Source organism: Miscanthus floridulus, chromosome 16, assembly GCF_019320115.1.
Source record: "Miscanthus floridulus cultivar M001 chromosome 16, ASM1932011v1, whole genome shotgun sequence".
NCBI lineage: Eukaryota > Viridiplantae > Streptophyta > Magnoliopsida > Poales > Poaceae > Miscanthus > Miscanthus floridulus.
In genome coordinates, this window is record NC_089595.1 from 91665845 (window position 1) to 91680909 (window position 15065).

Consider the following 15065-nt stretch of genomic DNA (forward strand, 5'->3'; position numbering starts at 1 on the left):
TGGTTGATTCTACACCTAGGGTAGTGATCCAAGAAAAAGTTGGTAAAATGGCTAGTTCTAAACCAAAGAAGAGGGGATGGGGTCCTTTGTAGCCAGAAAGGAGAAACAAAGGAGTTCCATTGAATGGGGTGAATATGCTGGAAAGCGCCCAAGCGGTCAAAAGAAAGAACAACCTAGAAATCGAGAAAGGTAAACAAATTTCAAAACAAATCTCTACTTCTTCCTTGTTAGAAATAGCTTCTAGTATTGATCTTGAAGTTCCAGCTAAGGAACTATCTAAGCAAAAGGTAGTTAATCAAGTTATGGATTTAGAAATAAAAAGAAATAATAATTTTAGTGTAGATTGTAGTATGGTAGATTGCCCAATCAAGGTAGATATAAAGGATAAGCTGACTTCTGTTGGAAGTCAAGAGAAAAATGGTCCTGATCATATAAGATGTAGTCATTCTATAGTATGTGGAAACTCTTCTGCTAGTAGTGGAACTATTGGTTCTAATTGTCAGAGATCTTCTAGAAAAGATACTAGGGACTCAGATCCCACAACTCCTGATGGGAGGATTAGTGAGGCTGAGGATTTGAATATTTTAGAGGCTAAGATTGAAAAAGCCTAGATTAAAGTAGTGAATAGGAAGAAAAGCAAGGAAAAGAGATGATAGGTCTCTTTTGGAATATAAGAGGTTTGGGAAAAATAGGAAGATTACCTGCTTTAATTAATAGGACTAGAAGTACTAGAGCTGATTTTGTACGTGTTATTGAAATTAAGAAAGAGTCTTTCACTCCTGGCTATCTTAGGTCTCTTACTAGTAATGTGCCTTTTGAGTAGTTCAATCTTCCTGCCAAAAAGTCTACCAGTGGCATTCTAAAACGATCTTGATGTCGCCTAGAGGGGGTGAATTGGCCTGTTTAAAACGAACTCGCAGCAAAAGTTAAATTCTAAGTGTGGCACTGCTGCTCCCAAGGTGCAGCACTGCCGCACTAAAATTGTAGCACTACTACGCCTGTAGACAAGCTCGGACTATAATTTAAAAATTGCCCAAGGAAAAGTAGATCGAGCAAATTACTGATGTTCCTAGGGTAGTGCAGAGCCTATTCCACCATCTAGATGTTGGCGGAAGTGCACAAGCAAATAGATCGGGACCAAACCCTAGAATCACCACAAATATAAGTATAGCAATGCAAATCACAAGAACACAAGTGAAACACCGATTTATCCCATGGTTCAGCTTGCCACTAAGGCTTGTCTATGTCCATGTTGTTGAGGTAGCCACAAAGGCTTTGGTCTCTTTCAACCTTATCCTCATTCTCAAGTCAAGAGAATGAACTCTTGAGATGAGGGGTGATTTCACTTGTCGGTGTTTTGTAAATTAGACTAGTAAATTTATACGATTGTCATGCTGCTCTAGAAAGATGATGGTAGCATCCAATAGACATGAGGATTTATACTAGTTTAGGCTAGAGCCCTACATCCAGTCTTAGAGATGATCGAGTGTATGTTCCTCGCTTGAATGCTTTGAAGTTCTTACAATGGGGGTGCAAGAAGGGTGGAAGAGATGGAAGGACCTATGCTAGGTGAAGGGCTTCCCGAAGAGAAGCTTCAAGAGCCCTACTACAATGGTAAATGAATGGAATGGTAGAGGATGTGAATCATCCTGAGATGGGTGCCATGGCTGCCCTTATATAGAGTATGGGGCCAGGGCTTGTACAAAGAGGTGGTTCTCCTGACCGAAGGGTCAAGAGCCTGAGGGAGGGCCTAGCTAACTTGGCTTGCAAGTTATGCCATCTTCTGGTGCATGTCCGGTCATGGCTGTCGTCATGGTCTTCTGGCCATATTGTGGCAGGGTGTGATGTGGTGCTACTGTGCCAGTCATGGCGGTACTGTAGCCTCGTTGGTGGTTCATGAGCCATCCTATGCAACACGGTGTCCATTGTGGCCTTCGTCATCGTCTCCTGGTTCCTAGGGGCATCGTACCTAGAGTAGGTAGTCGCCCGAGATTGTCGATCACTTGGTCGCTTGGTGGGGCCGAGGACCTCGACCCTGATCATCAGGGTCAGGGCGCTCTACTAGTCTGGGTGGCCTTTGTGTTGAGCCCCTTATCGTGCATTCCATCCTGTAGTGGGTGGGATCGTACAAGCATCTAGTCAGTCCATATTTGGACAGTGGGTGTTGTACCTATTGCTACCGTGGTGCAGTGTTGTCTCATTAGTGCGGCATGGCATAGGGATGGTATCTAACTGGGCCAAGGTGATGATGTGGGAGAGGTCGTGATGGGGGAGAGGTCGCATGCCTTTCTAGCATCGTGTAGCTAAGGCACAAAGGAGGGGTTGTGGCTGACCCTGGCCTTAGTGTTTGGCCTGGTTCACCTGGCTTAACTAGGCGTCAGTCGTTTGGGCCTTCACTAACTGTTGTGCTATGGGCCACTCACCTGCTAACTAATCGGTGCCTTGAGACACCTTGAGGTTATAACCCTGACAGTAGCCCCTGAGCATTTTTGCAATCACGGAGTGATCGTGAAAGCGCTGTGTTACGTGCATATCAAATGCGGGTTCATAGTTTGTGGCTTATTCGAGCTTCACCACTCGACCCCTCGTTGGCTGGTACGTTCAATGTGGTAGGTGGTCATTATGTTTAGCCTTGCTAGGATGCCCTGATGATGCGGTATGCGGCTGCTAAGCCTTGCCATGTTAGTGTGCCATGTTTCAAGGTTTGTGACCTAGGTGGGATCAAGTAGTCTCGTCGACATTGTACTGCCGCTGTTTTTGAGGGGGTCTCTATTTCCCTGACCTCACATGGGCGTCTAACTTTGGCTGTGACCTCCCGTGGTTCACAACGCGGCGTGGGGGTCTCTGGCTGTTTGGTCCGTTTCTAGCCTATAAATAGGGTCCTTTCTACCATTTGAGCCGCTCATGGCTGTAACTTCAAATCGCTCCCTACTTCCCTATTGAGAGAGTGTGGTAATGGGAGAGAGGTTAAGAGAGAACCATGAGGACCCAAGCATGCAACCTACCAATTGTCGCTTTCTTCTACCCCTTCCAACAGCTGGTGCTATAAGGAGATTTGTGGGTGAGGGGGGATGAGTTGGTAGGTAGGTCCTTCTTGCTGATGATGCAAGGAAATGCTTCCTCGACCTCTGTGCATGCGGTTGAGAGGCTTTTTACGAACACGCGTTGGCTCGTAGGTCTTGAACCTTTTGTTTTTTCCATGTGATTGAGTCATGATCATGCTTTGGGCTCCACATTGCATATCACCCCGGCCATTTGCTTCATCAATCTCTCCCAGAGAGGTTACAAACCTCAAATGGTTTATGAGTCTCTGGAGCGGGCCTTAGGTCTGAGACCTGGGACACAGGGAGGAGTTAGTCGGGGCTTGGCCCTGACTACTTTCAGGATCATGGGGACCCAACTCCATTTTCCCCTAACGTCCTTGCTGACCTCGAGAGGTCATGTTGCCTTATTAAAGGTGGGTTTGGTTTCACCCCACACTAGGAGAGGCATGTCCACCGTAACCACGTGGTCAGAGCGATGCGCCTCGTCGGGGTCGATGGGTAATTCGAGCGAGACCCAATATCCTCCCCAATCGACATGGAGTTCGGCTATGCCTCATCGAGAGACGTCCCAAAAATCATCGGTCGTCAATCCCGTCGGTCCCCAACCGCCTTCATAGTGGCCAGAGGGCATGATGCCTCCCCCCAGAGGGGGTCAACCCGGGAGACTTCAAAGCGAACAACTCGAACATAGGGAGAGATGGTCATGTGGCTCCGCACCACCGATTGGAGCCATATGGGCCCAGACCCTCCCTGCCCCAATCCCTTTTGTGGCCTCAATCCCTTCTAAGGGCTGACCTAAGAGTGGTTTTCCTAAGCACAACATGGTGGCATAATGGCACCCACTCACGAGCGGTCGTGAGCCATGAAATAGGGGCGCATAAATTGAAATGATATGGAAAAAGTGGGGAAACAAAAGGCTTACTCGGTTCGCACCGCCGTGTGGGCAGCCACCGCTTTGCCTTCCCTCTGATCGCTTCACCTGCTCTACGTGATTTCCAAGATGGCCAGTAAATGAGGGTGAATACGCATGTGCCCAAGGTATCCATTGTGGTTGGTTCCTGTGGCTATAAATCTAGAGAGCTGGTATGGCGGAGGGAATCATCTGCTCTTTGGTGTTTGCCCTGCTGCTTCTTCCTTCTCGGTTTCTGGTGCTCGTAGCTTCCTTTCCTCTTTGAGTCGATGGATCATGATAAGCATCCATAGAAGGGGTCACTAGAGGCTGGTGGTCCACCGCCATGTCTTCGAGGTCTGCTACGTGAATAGGGGTAAGTGTTTAAGCAATGTTTTGAGTTTTGATGTTAACCTAAGTTGACCGCGAGTGCTCCTCAGGGCCATCTCTCATGCCACGTTGGGAAGGGTCGTCGGTGCTGCTGGCGTTGCCCTAGCTGGGGCCCCACCAGGGGCGAGGTTGAGCTCATCTTCTTCATCTCTATGCTACCATTGAGAGTTTTGCTGCCTCATCCACAAGGCGAATGAAGCTCACCGATAGTTCTCCATGGCCACCCATGAGGCGAGGTGGATGGAGATTGACCTTGATGCCGCTAAGGTCGCTCTCACTGCCTTGGAGGGTGAGTTTGCTGCCGCATAGGTGGCGACCACCATCACCCATGCCCACATCATAGGTAAGGGTTTCCTTCATCTCAATGTTTGGATGGATGTCTGCAGCCACTGATCTTTGTGCTGTCTTACTACCAGCATTGGAGGAGTAGCTGGTAGTTTCTTGCCACAAGGTGGAGGCGGCTCGCCTCCAGGGGTTCATCATAGCAGAGGATCATGCATGGGCAATGGTGGTAGGGGTACAACAAGGGGCCAGCATCGCCCTTGCCACCATGCAGCTATGGACTAGGGTGAACCTCCATCGGGTGGTGCTTGGGTTCCTGGAGCACGTCCGGCCAAAAGAGCGGGCTGAGCTGGTCAATGATTTCGCCGCTACCACAAATGCCATTGTCATTGTCGTGGATGTAGAGGAGATCCTTCATGGCAGTGGCTAAGAGCCCTAAGGTGTTCTCGAGGCCTTTAACAATATTGAGTACAAATTAGTTCCTTTCGGCTCATCTTCCATGATTTTCTTGTGTGCCACCGTCTTGTTGTGACCGTCGTCGGTCTAGTTGTTCAAAGGTCATGGCTGTGTGGCCCTGCCTAGGATCATCCCATGGGGCTTGGCCCAATACAACCCTATTTTTGTGACCTAAATGTCTATAGGGTAGGTGTGGCGGCATCACGCCTTTCTTCGCTTTTTCTTCGAGTGGTGCGAACACCCTCCTCTCCTTGCTTTCGCACGGGCATGAGGCCCTGCTTGGATTGGGCTATGAGGATTCAACCTCGCATGGTCCACTGTTTCATATGAGCTCATGGCACATTTAGGTGTCGTGGGTTGTGCTGCCACTTGCAGAGCGGAGGTTCTCATGGGTGAGGTGTTAGTTGCCTACGTACGCCATCGGTTCCAGGCTTCCATCGTGTGATGGTCCTTGTGGAAGGATTTCATGTTGTACAGGTGTTCTTGTGGTGGTTAACATATTTAGGTTTTGTGTGGCTAACGCATGATTGGCACATTCATTTGTCATTTTGCTGCCTCTTCACTTTTCTTTTCGTTCGGATTGGAATGTGCTTTGTCCCCTTTGGACCTGTGCTTGCAGGTGTGTATTTTAGCCTAGGGGCTAGCCCGTGGGCCTAAAATGGTACACATTCTGCTAGAGCGGTGTGACATCGAGGGTAGGTTGTAGATCTGGCTCGACGCGAGAAGAAAGGGGGTGGGCGGCTCGTGATTCCTTTCCTTTCGTTCCTTCTGCCTTGAGCGAGCGAGTTCCCTATTTCCTTTCAGGTTCGTGCAAATGAGAAGTCAAGACTTGGGTCATCGGTTCATCGTGGTGAGGGACGCTTATTAGGAAAAGTTCAAAATGGATCGGTTGCTAGGATGATGATAAATAGTGCCACGCCATGGGTCGTGTGTATGTGTCTATGGGTGTAGCCCTGTGAGTGAGTCATGTTCGGCCATGAACGCGAGTTGGATCGAGTCACTTGGGAGTTGAGTGCTACTAGGTTATACTGTGTAGGCATCATGCTATCTGGTTTGCTCTATGAGTTGGCCCTAAGCTTATGCAACTATTGGTGGGCTTATATGTGTATGTGGACGCGCTTAGGTAGAGAGGCTAAGGCCAAAGTGGATGTAACTAACTGATGTACCGGAAGCTATCGTGGAACTGGTTGTTGTTGTTTAGGTTGCGGTGACCCCTCAAGCATCTACCCGTGGCATAGTTGTTGTTAGAGATGCTGTGAGCCCCCAAGTGCTTGCTCACGATGGAGTCGTTGCAGTCCCTAGGCGGTGAACTGATGGGGTTGCTTCTTGACTTCTTTGAACAGTCGTAGCTAGTGTGGATCGGCCTCTCAGGCAGCCTTGGGTCAGTCCCTACTGGCTTGATGTTCTTGAAGGGCTCACGAGCCCCTAGGGATGACTTCTTTGCATCCGACCTGTTGTAGTTTCTAGCCAGGAGAACTCATTCATTCTGGAGCTTGAGTCCTCCTAGCACGACGATGTTGTTGCCACCGTGTCTTCGCTTCTAGGTGTGATTTTCACTTTTGATAGAGAGCCATCATGACCTGTCGCTGTAGGAGCTGGCTTTGAGTGCAACGTGGTTTGATCCACTCATCATGGCATGCGGTGTGCTCGGGGAGCATGCTTCCTTAGATGCACGCGCATCCAAGCGATGGCTGGCAGTTTGTAGAGAATGTAATATGGCTTGTCTGTCATGCAGGGGTGGATCCTAGTTCTGGGCTTGGCCCTGCATGGCATGGCACTGGTTAGCCACCTGATCACCTATGATGCCGCCATGCGGCGGTGGGCGATTTTGTTGCTTATTCGCACCTGGGCACGTCGCGTTCTGCTGGTGACGGAAATGCTGCTTGGGGCGTAGTTTTGTTGCCTAGTCTAGGCTTCCCACGTGGTTGGCCTAGATAGGGTAGAAGTTGGCGATGGGTGTTGACCCATTAGTATGGAATACCTCGTGGATCCTAAAAGGATGTGGCCGGTTGAGGCCATTCCTTGGGTAAGATTGTCATGAGCCATGGACCTTTGGCTTCCTAGACAGGAGACATGGCCATGACCGATGATGAGTGAGGGTGCAGGCCCCTCTGGGTAGGTGAACTCTAGGATGTAGCCCCCGAGGGCAGTTCTGAGAGTGTGTCCACTATGGGCTACATGTCCCATATCTCTATGGCAGAGGTTTGGGTCGTAGCCACGGGCGGTCACGGGTGCTGGCCCTTTGATGTTAGTGAACTCAGCTTTTGCGGCAAATGTGGCCACCATGGGCCATTCCACTAGTGAGTTCACTGGTAGTGCAAGGAGCCATCGCTTCCTTATCAATAGATGAGAGTGCGCGATTGTCCCCTACCTGGCATGCCAACTATCGGGGTTTTGTAAATTGGACTAGTAAATTTATATGATTTTTGCACTGCTCTAGGAAGATGATGGTAGCATCCAATAGACATGAGGATTTATATTGGTCCAGGCTAGAGCCCTACGTCTAGTCTCAGAGATGATCAAGTGTGTGTTCCTTGGTTGAATGCTCTAAAATTCTTATAATTGGGGGTGCAAGAAGGGTGGAAGAGATGGAAGGACCTATGCTAGGCGAAGGGCTACCCGAAGAGAAGCTCTAGGAGCCCTATACAATGGTGAATGAATAGAATGGTAGAGGTTGTGAATCATCCTGAAATGGATGCCCATCTACCCTTATATAGAGTTTGGGGCTAGGGCTTGTACAAAGAGGTGGTTCTTCCAACTGAAGGGTCGAGAGCCTGAGAGAGGGCCTAGCTAACTTGGCTTGCAAGTTATGCCATCTTCTGGTGCACGTCCAGTCATGGCTATCATCATGGTCTTCTGGCCACATTAGGGCAGGGTGTGACATGGTGCTACTATGTCGACCATGGCGGTATTGTAGCCTCATTGGTGGTTCATCAGCCATCCTATGCAACGCGATGTCCATCATGGCCTTCGTCATCATCTCCTAGTTCCCAAGGGCGTCTTATCCAGAGTAGGTAGTTGCCCTGGATCGTCGATCACTTTATTGCTTAGTGGGGCCAAGGACCTCAACCCTGATCATTAGGGTTAAGGTGCTCTACTGGTCTAGGTGTCCTTTGTGTTGAGCCCCTTATCGTGGATCCCATCTCATAGTGGGTGGGATTATACAAGCGTCTATTCGGTCCATATTTGGATGATGGGTGTCGTACCTGTTGCCACTATGGTGTGGTGTTGTCTCATCAGTATGACATGGCATAGGGATGGTATCTGATCAGGCCAAGGTGACCGTTGTCCCCTCGGTCCTTGTAGGGTCGGTGTGGCATGCTTGCCCTTATCAGAGCAGGCGCACTTAGCTAGGCTCGACCTCTCTCCATTCCTTCTAGGGGTCATGATGGCAGAGAGGTCATGCGTCTTTCCAGCGCCATGTAGCTATGGCATGAAGGAGGGGTCATGGCTGACTCTAGCCTTAGTGTCTAGCCTGGTTCACCTAGCTTAGCTAGGCCTCGGTCATTCAGGCCTTCGCTAACTTATGTGTTATGGTTCGCTCACCTGCTAACTAATTGGTGCCTTGAGACACCCCGAGGTTATAACCCCGACATCACTAGATGATTGTGGTGATTACAAACCTCCTAGGACTGCCACACAAGTTGGTAAGCTCCACGAGCGATGCTCTAGCCGGCTAGAAGCAAGCTCCAAGAGTAACAAACACAATCCACCAGCTTGAACGTGAACCAAGTGCTCTAGGAGATGAAGAACAGTTGGGGCTGCTCTCTAATGCGGTTTGGAGGCTCAAACTCTCTTGGATTTGGAAGGGAATCAAAGGAGAAGCTTGAGGAGATCCAATGGTGAGTGAGAGAGAGAGTTGCTCTGATCGCACTTGGGAAGTTAATGGTCAATTTGAAAACTAGGTTACCGTTGAGAGGAGGAAGAGAATGTATAAATACCCCCTGCTCCCAACGGTCAGTTAAGTCACGGTAGTGCCACGGCTAAACTGTGGTAGTGCCTCAGTGTGGCAGTGCCTCGCCTAAACTACAGTAGTGCCTCAGTGCAGCAGTGCCTCACCTCAGCATGGTAGTGCCACACCTGCCAGGTAGCACAAAAGATAGGATTGCAAAGCTTGTTGTCTTGGCTAAGGCTTTAAGGATATTTGGTGGGTAAATGAGCACTTGGTTGCACTTTAAAGCTTGTGCATTGTATCCCCCTTTATAGTACAACTTTTCCTAAGCTCAAATTCAAAATATCAAAGAATTTAAACACCTTTGAGTTGATCACCGCATCCTTTTATAATTGGGTGCTCCACCATCGAATGTATTGTCCTCTTTCTCAATATTACTTCATAAGGCTTGCAATTATGTTTGTCTCATCTCTTCGAGGAAACACATGTTGATTTTGTGACTTGAATCTTTCCAACACATGTGAGTTTAGTCCATTGCTTCAAGTCACTTTCACTAATGATTTGATTCTTAACACAATATTACTCCACATACCTTGATTAGTTCCTCAACTCAATGCAAGTACTCTCTTCTTCACCTTAGCTATGGTACCTCGGTCCTCAAGCCATCGCTTGCCCTTCACCTCCGCTTAGTCCCTCAAAGCCCTTTCCTTGCTATCTTCACCTTATCAAGCCATACTCATGTCATATCATACTAAGCATCCATTGAAAAACAATTTCTTTAATATTGTGATCCTTGCTCGAATACCTTCTAGATATGAAAGTTTAGATTAATCAAGCTTTAGTTAGACTCACATAGAGACATATATGGATTAACATCAATATGGTCAAGCCAATTCATGATTCCTTGTATCCTCTTCATTTTGGCTTGACATTCCTAACACTCACTTCAATCTCTATCTTCATACTTCTAGCTTGATCATATTAATGCAAAGTGATTTTCTAAATCTTTATCCATATAAGAAAACCAATGTAGAGAACATCATATATCCATTATACATTGTCTCCTTTGTCATTTCACCTTTGCTTGACATTTCCTCACTTATGCACTCTTGATTCATTCTTCAATCCTTGATCAAAGCTAGTCCACTATCCAACTCTTCTTGTTCACGCAAAGCAAGCCATTATAGAGACCAATCCAAAATCAACTCATGTCTCATTTACCATTTACCAAATATGCTTGCTATCATATGATGCTATGATATCCCACAACATAAAAGCCATTTCATCAACTCCATTTGCATTGTTGTCTTTTTCTTAAACTATATTGTTTTCATGATCTTCCAACACAACAATACACAATTTTGGCCTTGATTTGAACAATATATGGAATATCATCAAGTTTGCCTTCTTGTTGAACCTATATACATGTCACACCCAGTTTCATAAAACAAAACCGAATGCACATCACATGTATGCCATGATCTGTTTATTCATACATGCGACAACAAAAGTGATACATTGTAGTGTTTAATACAAAAGCGATTACATATTACAAAAATGACCAGAGGGTCTAAACACAAAATTACATCACAATTCTAGTAGAGCAGGGTCTCCATCCCTTTAGGCAGCTGACCGGGGGTACACCAGCCTAGCATTGACACCGTCTTCAGGAAACATCATCTTCTAGAAACTCCATCTTCTAGTCCAAACCGCTGGGTGGGGTAGCAAAGGGGACAAAGAGAAGGGTGAGCACATCGAAATGTACTCCGCAAGTGTAGGAAAGTATAACATGTGAGCCAACACAAGGAAAGGCTAACAAGGTTTAACACAAGCCCTTAAGCAACACACCTATTACCTTAAACCTTAAGCACCTATTTAACTAGGTGAGATCTTCCTTCACCTCGGAGAACCACTGTAACCAACACTCGAATCCCATTCGAGCACCACACGTGGATCCCATCCAAGCAAACCAACACTTGGATTCCATCCAAGCCTCCCAACTGAACCAGAGCCATCTCATCAAGAAGTTCAGGTCGCTCTTGATCGTGAGCACGGCGTATATATCAGTTTTACACTCTGCAGAGGTTGCACACTTTCACCATGAGTCATGTTTCCCCATCATGCTTCACACTACCTAGGTGCTCAGCGAGGTCACACTACAAGGCCTTTACAAAGTCCCTCCAAGTCTATTTTACACCTTCACTAAGGTTTCTGACCGCTAACAGTGGGTACCAACACCACTGCAGAAGCCCCCTCTTATGCCACACAAACTGACCCGATGTAGCATAACTTGGAGGAAACTAATTACTTGGCCCGGGCCAGAGCCATATAGCCCTTTAGGTTGCGCTGTTAAGTCGGGTTACTTGTCCATGAACCGGTCCTTAGAATCCAAGCAGGAATGAGCACAATCCATTCCACCAATTCCAACAATCCACCAAAAAACATTTACCCAAAATCTAGCACACACCTCCACCAAAACCAACCATCCTACCGGATTCCTATTCACCATGTTGCTATAAACATTACCAACCCAAGTTGCATAAATCATTAATCAATATTAAATGATAACCTTTTCAACCCAAGACTACAAGCTAAGCAAGACAGCTACCCAACCAACCCAGGTTACAAGGATGATAACATCAAGTTCTAGTAAACCCTAACATATGATTCAAATTATGACTCACCATGCAACTAATGGTCTAACTACACAAACTCAAATCAAAATAAAAGTAGGAGCAAGCCTTAGGCTTAGAAACGCATAATAACTCGAACTCTGGGTCTTCGGGATCCACCGATGACTTCTCTTCTATCATGGCAAACTTCGAGCACATAGACATACAAACAAACATATATAAATAAATAAAAGCAGTACACCAAACATGATAAACAACTTATAAAAAGGTTACTTACGAGTTGGTCTTGTTTCTATGATCGCGTGAGCGCAAGAACCGCTGAAAACGGAGATCGGACGGAAAAGATACGGACCTCGGAAGATTTATCGAGAGGAGGGGCATTTCAGGTATTTCACTTGAAAAAAGCTGAAATAAATAAAATAATTGGTACTGATGGGATTAAACAATGATAGTAATATATAATGGAGAGATAAAACTGAAAGAATTGAATTCGGATATCATACGGATGAATAATAGATGAAAAGGACGCAAGTTAAATGAATCAGGGACCTCTCTGCGATTTCAGAAAATAAATAATCGTGAAATAATCCTTCTTCTTCCTCTGGATCGAAATCACTACAGTAGAGTTACGTATTAGAGCATCTCCAAGAGTTTGCTATCTCAACTTGGCATCCATATAATTTTGGCAAAACAAGAAAAAATAGCCTCCAACAGTTTGGCAAAACAACTTGACATCAATAGCAACTTGGTAAATATTCCCTCCGCGCGCGCAAATATACGTGCGTGTATATGGCTTGGCATCCGGGGCTCTTTGTTTCTTAGCGGGGCTCTTCGTTCGCTTAGCGGGGCTCTTCGTTCGCTTAGCGGGCCTCTTCGTTTTGTTAACGGGTTTTTTTATTTTACCAAGTCAAAAATGCCAAACTCTTGGAGATTGATTGTTTTTTTACTTGGCATATAATTTTGGGAGTTGGCAAATCACAAGATTTGCCAAGTAAAATTTAACAAACTCTTGGAGATGCTCTTACTGTTCATGCGGCGCTACACAGGGGAAAAACAAGGCCGGCTGGGAGGGGAAGCAGGGCCGACCGGGAAAATTGGCGGCGGGGGCTGGCGACCGGCCAGGGAGAGCCACACAAGGGCAGAGCCGGGCTAGCGCCGCGGCACAGCAAGCAGCAAAGCTGCACAGGGGCTCGCGCAGGGCACAGGGAGGAGAGGGGGTGGCCTCGGCTAGCGGGGGCAAGGGATGGCCGTCGGGGCCAAGCAGCGATGCGGTAGCGCTAGCCCACAGCTTGGGGCTGGCCGCAAGGGCAAGGGATGGCTGACAATGGTGATGCTCGCCAGAGAAGGAAAAGAAAGGATGGGGAACGGGTCAAACAGTGACGGATTCGCGAAACAAAACGAGAGATGGTGTAGAGGAGATCGATACGAACCTCGTGATGTTCTCGGAATTCGTAGGGGACACCGGAGTTGGCCGAAAAACCTCGTCGAACCTTCACCGAAAAAGTTCACCGTCTCAACTTCGGCGATAGACGTAGGGCAAACGGATTGGCAGCTCGTGAAACCGATCGTACTTTTCCAATCAGCGCGAGAAGGAGAATGGCGGCATGTATTTATATACAAGGTTTGGGTCGGTGGAAAAATTAGGGTTTTTGGGATTATTTTAATTTCGTGAATTAAAATAATTTCAGAAAATCCAGAATTGCTTTTTAAGCCACGAAAAATAGCCCGGAGCTCAGAAAAATCCCCGAAAAAATCCTGGAGATAGATTGAAGGATGAGGAAGTCAACTAAAGTTGTTTGAGCTCATGAAAAGATTGTTGCAAAGATCAAGGAAAAATATTAAGCTCAAGGAAAAAGGAATTTAATTCCAGAAAAAGGTTGGAAAAATTCCCAAAGAACGAGAAATGTTGCTCTATCGTATTTCAAAACCATTTGCACTCATAAACATCGAATGCAACCGGCATGAATGCAACACCCTTCATATTATATTATAAAAGTTATTTAAAAATCAACATTTTCACATTATAAATTGCAAAAACCCTAATTAAATCTTGGAAACTTTAGAAAATGATAAAAGCATTAATTTTATTCAGTGAAAACTTTTCACAACCCAAAATGGAATTTTTGGGGTGTGACAATACACTTCTCATTTCACAATCCACGAGTGTATGCAATAAACTCAATTTCTTGTTCAACACTTCGCAAACTTGTTATACCTTTAATGGTGTTGTCATTCAATTCACCAAAACCCACTAAAAGGCTAGATGCACTTACATATTCTGGTTGGAAGCAATAGTGACAAGTTTTTTGCTACTTTAATTTCTACTTTGGATTTCTCTGTTAGCATTATGTTGCAGGATAAGAAAATGGGGTTTAGCTGAAAATTAGTGGGGGTTTATGGTTCTATGTATGAGGAGGGGAAGTGTGGTAGAACCGCCCAAAATGACACGCTTTTAGAGGCGCTCGTCTTCCACTAGACACTAAGCACCTCGAAAGTGAGCTACATCGGACAGTTCCGTCGAGCACACCCCAAGGAAGAACTTGAAACAATCCATGTTTTACATTTAGAATCCAATAATGAGTATGAGCTTACAATACTTAGTCTATTTCATATAACAAGAGTTCTTAAAAATTATTTATTACAATACCAGAGTTCAGAGTGTGATAATTAAACAGTGGAATAAAAATAAACATCTAGCAGAAACGCTACAAGAATTTGTCTGTGCCCACCAGAAGAATCCTCCACACAAGAGCTACTCCTCAAGCTACACCTGCAACAGGGGTAAAATAAACCCTGAGTACACAATGTACTCGCAAGACTTACTCGACTAGTGGGATTAGTTTCCCGACTCTCAAGGATATGGTAGGCAATATGGGTTTGTTGTTTTCTTTTTGTTTACGAAAAACATTACTAGAAGTACATCCTTAAGATCAAGTTTAATTAGCAGTCATGATTACTTCATTAGCTAACCATTCTAGGTAATCTCCTGTTCTACTTTCAAGCAAGGGTTAAACAATCAGAACTATTTCACCATCTTTTATCTTTTAGTTCTTACTACGGTGCTAGACCATAGCGAAGTCGTAAAATCTCATAGAAACGACGATTCACGAACCAATGTATCATAGCTAGATACCCCGAAACACATGCCCTGTTTGTACCCTAGGCATAAACAAGACCAACCCATTCCACTCCTATCATAGGGTCCAAGTCCCCATCTAAACTTGGACTCCAAGCCCCCACACTTGAGACTCGGTCTCAGTATGGTGCTTAGACCTCCACCTTTCCCCGCCTCCAATCAGTCGGTCCGGAAAGAGCCAGAACCCATGACAAGAGCGTAACGAGCCTTCCTGCTCCCATAAGCAAGTATATGCTTAGGATAATAAGTCTCTGACTTGACTACCATCCACAACAACGGACGGTCCTTAATCGACATGAATAGGAAAAACAGTATAACCAAGCTAAGCCCTGTTGGCCGCGGG